This window comes from Bos grunniens, chromosome 1, assembly GCF_055505025.1.
Source record: "Bos grunniens cultivar Pamir isolate PY7600 chromosome 1, Bosgru_T2T1.0, whole genome shotgun sequence".
NCBI lineage: Eukaryota > Metazoa > Chordata > Mammalia > Artiodactyla > Bovidae > Bos > Bos grunniens.
Genome location: NC_141165.1, coordinates 17,650,529 through 17,656,785, shown reverse-complemented (window position 1 = coordinate 17,656,785; position 6,257 = coordinate 17,650,529).

Here is a 6,257-nt window from a genome sequence, read left to right as displayed (position 1 = left end):
TTAGCTAAATCTGAGCCCTCTGAGTTGGGGTTTTTAAAAATTTTGTGAAAATAGTGACTTCATTCTCTTCTTTTTAAAGCTTTAATTTCTTTTCTCCTTTTTATGAAATGATGGTGCAGCCTCCAAATCCTCCTAAGTCTTTGGAATGCTTATTCGGTTCGATAGGTTTCCTTTCTTGAGTGTTCGTCTCTCTGCAGAATATAAAATTTGAGCCCTAAAATAAAACCCCCAAAATCAAGCAGTTAAAAAAACAGTTAGAACCTGTATTCTCTTTACTAACACGTTCCATGAAGTATTTGGAGGATACCACAAAGGAGACCACATAAAGCCCTCTCTACCAATATGCACTGGAAGGACTGGTGCTAAAGCTGAAGCTCCAATACTTTGGCCACCTGATGTGAAGAGCCAACACATTGGAAAAGACCCTGATGCCAGGAAAGGTTGAGGACAGGAGAAGAAGGGGTGACAGAGGATGAGATGGTTGGATGGCATCACTGACTCAGTGGACACAAGTTTGAGTGAACTCCAGGAGATGGTGAAGGACAGGGAAGCCTGGTGTGTTGCAGTCCATGGGGTCACAAAGAGTCCAACACAACTTAGTGACTAAACAACAGCAACTGTCAATAAGGATATTATAGAGACCAAAATGTTTAAAGATTTTGTTGTTAGTATCCCTCCCTTCTCGTGACCATAATATTGATTTCAAAACAGGAAATCAACATTGTTAGTTTTCCACCTGCTGTTGTATAGTCTTCTCTCTTTCTTCCTCCCTGATTTCTGAGGTCTGTGACTCCTTTCCTGTGTCATTGGCTTTGAACAGTGTTTCCCAAATTTTCCTCTCAGTGTTCTCTTCATAGAAGAGAGAGATATGTGTCCCTGAGCTTCTGGGGGATAACCCAGAAGGACTTGCCAAAACACAACATTTTGGGGTAATCTCCTATTTTATTTTATCTTGTTGCATGGCATGCAGGATCTTAGTTCCCTGACCTGGGATCAAATTTGTGTCCCTGCAGTGGAAACATGGAGTCTTAACCACTGGATCACCAGGGAAGTCCCTATAATCTATTACAGTTTCCCATCTACCCCTTTGATTTACATTCTTACCTTATTCTCACTTGTTTTACTATAAAAATGTGTATTTCCCCAAACTTGCAAGTCACATTGATGTTTTCAGATATTTTATCGAGCACACGTGCCCTACAGCTGTGTGGGTGGTGGGTGGGGGTACTCAGCCCGGATGAGATGCATAGTATCTGGGCGTGAGTTTTAGCACCAGGTGTACTGAGTGCTCCATTCAACAGGGTGAGACCCAGACCCTGGCTTCCTCTTGTCACCCCAAGAAACCAGCAACGGTTTGCCCTGGTGGTTTTTTCAGTCTCCTCCTGCATCTCCAAATACCTTATCCCTCCTGAGGTATCCATTGTTACCCCAGTTAGAGGCAGAATCTCCCCTTCCTTCACATCCATGTGACAAAAACAAGACAGAACAAAATAAAAGGAAGAGACAGAATTAGATGGCAAATGATGGAACTTGGAAACCCTTATTTTGCAATTATCGCTCTAATGAAATTGGGTGAAAGTCATGGGATGAAAAATTACAGGGCTATTGGATAGACACAAAGACTCAGAATAACACTCCTTGGTTATTTATTAATCACAAGGGGAAACTTCCCTTCACAGCCCTGGCATCTATCAGCATCAAGGTTGTGGGAGGAGCTGACATCACGGGCTGTTGCTCTGATGCAAGAAGAAGGGCAGAGCATCAAATATTTAGCATTTCAGTCGTATTTATTTTAACCTGAATCTAACATTGAGGACACAGTCAGACTCAATCAGACTGTAGGACAATCAGCAAAACAATTGGCCTGAACTCAAAAAAGATGCTGCAAAAAAAAAAATGCAAAATAAAAACATAGACAAAGGCTCTGTTCTAGGCGAAGGATAGATAGAGAGGCACAAAGATTAAATACACTGCATAATCCTTGACAGGGTCTTGAACTCCTGAGACATTTGAAATGGATTATATATGTGATGCCATTATCAGTATTAAATTTCTTGGATGTGACAATGAGAGTCAAGTTATGGGGGAAAATATCATTTTCTTTAGAAGAAATATTTGGGGATAAAAGATTTGGGAATGAAATATGATGACTTAAACTTTCTTTTTTTTAAAAAAGCTGTAAAGTATCAACTCTATTTTTTTTTTAGCTTTTTAAAAAATTTTAATTGGAGGATAATTGCTTTACAATACTGTGCTGGTTTCTGCCATACATCAACATGAATCAGCCACAGGTATTCATAGGTCCCCTCCTTCTTGAACCTCCCTCCCACATCCTACCTCAACTTGCTTTCAAGTGATAGATAAATAAGTAGGGGGAGAGAAAGAAGGAGGGGGAGAGAGGGAATGCCAATGTTGGAAAGATTTAATTGGTGAAATGGGGTCAAAGGTGTTTGTTGTAATCTTTGACTTTTTCTGTAAGTTTGAAGTTTTTCTTGCTTCTGCAGAAAAAAAAAAAAAATCCACATAGCAATGTCCATCTACAAGTGTCATTTGGCAATTTTAATCTTGTACTCTAGTCGTCTGTGGGTGTTCTACTGTCTCTAATGAAAAGTTGACTTTCCTACAATGAAGACCCAACTAGTACATTCTATAAGCAACTACTAAGAAATATCAATAACCTCAGATATGCAGATGACACCACCCTTATGGCAGAAAGAGAGTGAAGAGGAACTAAAAAGCCTCTTGATGCAAGTGAAGAGGAGAGTGAAAAAGTTGGCTTAAAGCCCAACATTCAGAAAATGAAGATCATGGCATCTGGTCCCATCACTTCATGGGAAATAGATGGGGAAACGGTGGAAACAGTGTCAGACTTTATTTTTTTGGGCTCCAAAATCACTGCAGATGGTGATTGCAGCCATGAAATTAAAAGATGCTTACTCCTTGGAAGGAAAGTTATGAGCAACCTAGATAGCATATTGAAAAGCAGAGACATTACTTTGCCAACAAAGGTTCGTCTTGACTAGAGTTGGACCATGAGGAAAGCTGAGCGCCGAAGAATTGATGCTTTTGAAGTGTGGTGTTGGAGAAGACTCTTGAGAGTCCCTTGGACTGCAAGGAGATCCAACCAGTCCATTCTGAAGGAGATCAGCCCTGGGTGTTCTTTGGAAGGAATGATGCGAAAGCTGAAACTCCAGTACTTTAGCCACCTCATGTGAAGAGTTGACTCATTGGAAAAGACTCTGATGCTGGGAGGGATTGGGGGCAGGAGGAGAAGGGGATGACAGAGGATGAGATGGCTGGATGGCATCACTGACTTGATGGACGTGAGTCTGAGTGAACTCTGGGAGATGGTGATGGACAGGGAGGCCTGGCGTGCTGCGATTCATGGGCTCGCAAAGAGTCGGACATGACTGAGCGACTGAACTTAACTGAACTGAGGCTAATTCATGGCTTTCCACACCATGTGTGTCCAGTACATATCGTATCATTTACATGAGTGTAGTGCACTAATTCCTTGTACACTGAATGAATGAATACACCTCTCAGCCCCCCACCCTAGCTGCTGCTAAGTCGCTTCAGTCGTGTCCGACTCTGTGTGACCCCATAGACGGCAGCCCACCAGGCTCCCCCGTCCCTGGGATTCTCCAGGCAAGAACACTGGAGTGGGTTGCCATTTCCTTCTCCAATGCATGAAAGTGGAAAGTGAAAGTGAAGTAGCTCAGTCATGTCTGACTCTTAGCGACCCCATGGACTGCAGCCTACCAGGCTCCTCCATCCATGGGATTTTCCGGACAACAGTATAGTCTCTGTTCAAGAGTTATGAAGATCTCGTGAGTGCTTCCAGGATGCAAGCCCCACATTTAGGATGCTACTTCTTGGCCTTGAAAGCCTCACATTTATCTATACAAGATGATAGGATGTGTGTGTGTGTGTGTGTGTCTTGTGTGAGGGAGCTGCCCAAATAATTTGAGAGCTTTGCAATAAAAATGCTTTTATGATAGGAGAAGATAGTATGCAAAGTTACAGATGATAAAGTTTTTATGAAGTGATGTTTTAAGGATATAGGGCATGAACAATAGAAAGGAAGTACACATTGAAGTCACGCTTTTCAGATGAGATATATATCTATCTCCAAGGTCTGGGAGCACTGTGTTTTTTCTCACATTCGTTTGCTTTGGGAAGCCCTGGTTTATCTTCCAGAGGGTCTCAGAGTTGGGGAAGAGGGGCTGTAAAGCTTCACATGGCTTTGACCATGTTTTACTGAAACCGCAATAGATGGAGATGCAGATATGGTTTCTTCACTGAAAGGTCAGGTGGATTTCAGGAGATGCCCCCTTACTCTTAAGAGGATGGTCTTTCTTCGGTGTGGTCCCTTCATGAAGCTTGGATTCTGAGAGACTCCAGATTGATCTGGATGCTGGTGGAGAAGATTGCTGTTACCGAGGCCACGAGGGGAGGGTCAGCACTGTCCAGAGGGTGCACGGGAAAGCAGACTCATCCCCCTCTGGCTCAGTCTGACTGCCAGCCAGATGGGCAGGTGACTGCCTTCCTAGCTCACCTGTAAAGCCAGCACCCCGCCAAGGTAAGTGCTGTTTCTTCTTGGCGACAACGTAGTTGGTATCACCCAGTGACGTCACGTCACGTCACTCCTATTACAGGACCTCGTCATGCCTTCTTGCAAAACAATGAGCTCTGGCATCTCTGTGCCCAGGCGTGTCTGGCTTCTTCCCAGGACTGGCTTCCATTACAGGTGCCTCCTTGCTGGCTGTGAACAGGTCTCTCTTTGCTCACAAGGAGGAGGATGCAGCTCCAGTAAGATAGTTTTACCTCCAAATCTTCCCCTGTGATTGTGCAGTGGCAGCTGCGGGGAATATAAAAAAGTGACACACAGCCCCACACTATGTACCACTCTTTGTTTCTGATTTTCCATTTTGATTCCATTTTGAACTGTTGATTCTATTTTGGGACATGGAGAGAGTGCTCTCTTCTCTGCCCCCTTTGTAAAAATGAGCGGGAGGGGCAGATGGATGCAATTCCACAAGTCACCCTGTTGTCTCTCTCATTCTGGGTCCCACTGTGTCCCAGTGACTGACCTAGTTGAATGTTTAAATTTTCCTTTATATTAATCTATTTGAACAGGAACTCCATTTGCATGACTTGAATACCAAAGCGATACGAACGTGGATACTGACACGTCTCCACTCAACCCACCTCCTACCCACCATGTGCCCTCCACTTGCCCTTGATAGTCATTCTCCACCCTCTGCTCAGCCTGGAAGCTGCCCATGTAGCCCACTCACCAGGCTTCCCTGCTCCATTTAGCCAGTGGGAGATGCTGACACAGTCTCCTTAAGTGTTGGCCTTGGTGGATAACTTCCTCTGCTGCTTTGTTAAATGTGCCTACAGTTGGGTACACCATCTCAGTAGTAAGCCCCTTTCTGTTAAACCCATCCAAGTGAACCAAGAGCTTGTGGTCAGACCCAAACTGACTGAAGGAGGAGAGAGCAGGGCTCCGAGGGGTCACTTGGCTCTCTCCAAGTCACACAGCTTACTTGTGGAGCAGAGTTCTGATATGAACTGGATGTTTGTGTCCACCCTTATCCCTAATTCACATGTTGAAGTCCTAACCTGTGATGTGATGGTATTTGGAGGTGGGGCTTTGGGGAGGTGATTATGGTTAGAGGGCTTCCCTGGTGGCTTAGACAGTAAAGAGTCTGCCTGCAATGTAGGAGACTCAGGTTTGATTCCTGGGCCAGGAAGATTCCCTGGAGAAGGCAATGGCAACCCACTCCAGTATTCTTGCCTTGTGGTGGCTCTGTGGATATGTGAGGACCTCAGCCGGAGGACGCAAGGCAGAGTCTTGGAGGAGGTGGAGGTGGGGGAGGTGGACGGGACACTCAGGCAGCTGGCAAGGGGAGGGGGCTGCTCCACAATGAAGGACCCACTCACAGCTGCACTCATTTCTCTCCTTCCAAGGGAAGGACGCGTCTTTGACCCCAGTGGGTGGCTGTCCTCTGGCTTCACCTTTGCAAAGCTTCCTCCTCAGCCCTTTGGTCTGTGAAGCTTGAGCCCTGGGGAGTCCTCAGTCCTGTGACCTCAAAATGTGCTGTGGGTCCAGAGGAGGAGCTGAAAAAAGATGAAAAAAGATGTTTTTGCTATATACGAGCCTGGTCTTAATTTATTCATGGTGTGGATGGCCTCTCAGCATGTTGCCATTTGACAGGGCTCCATCAGCTTCATAGTTGAGAAGCAACACT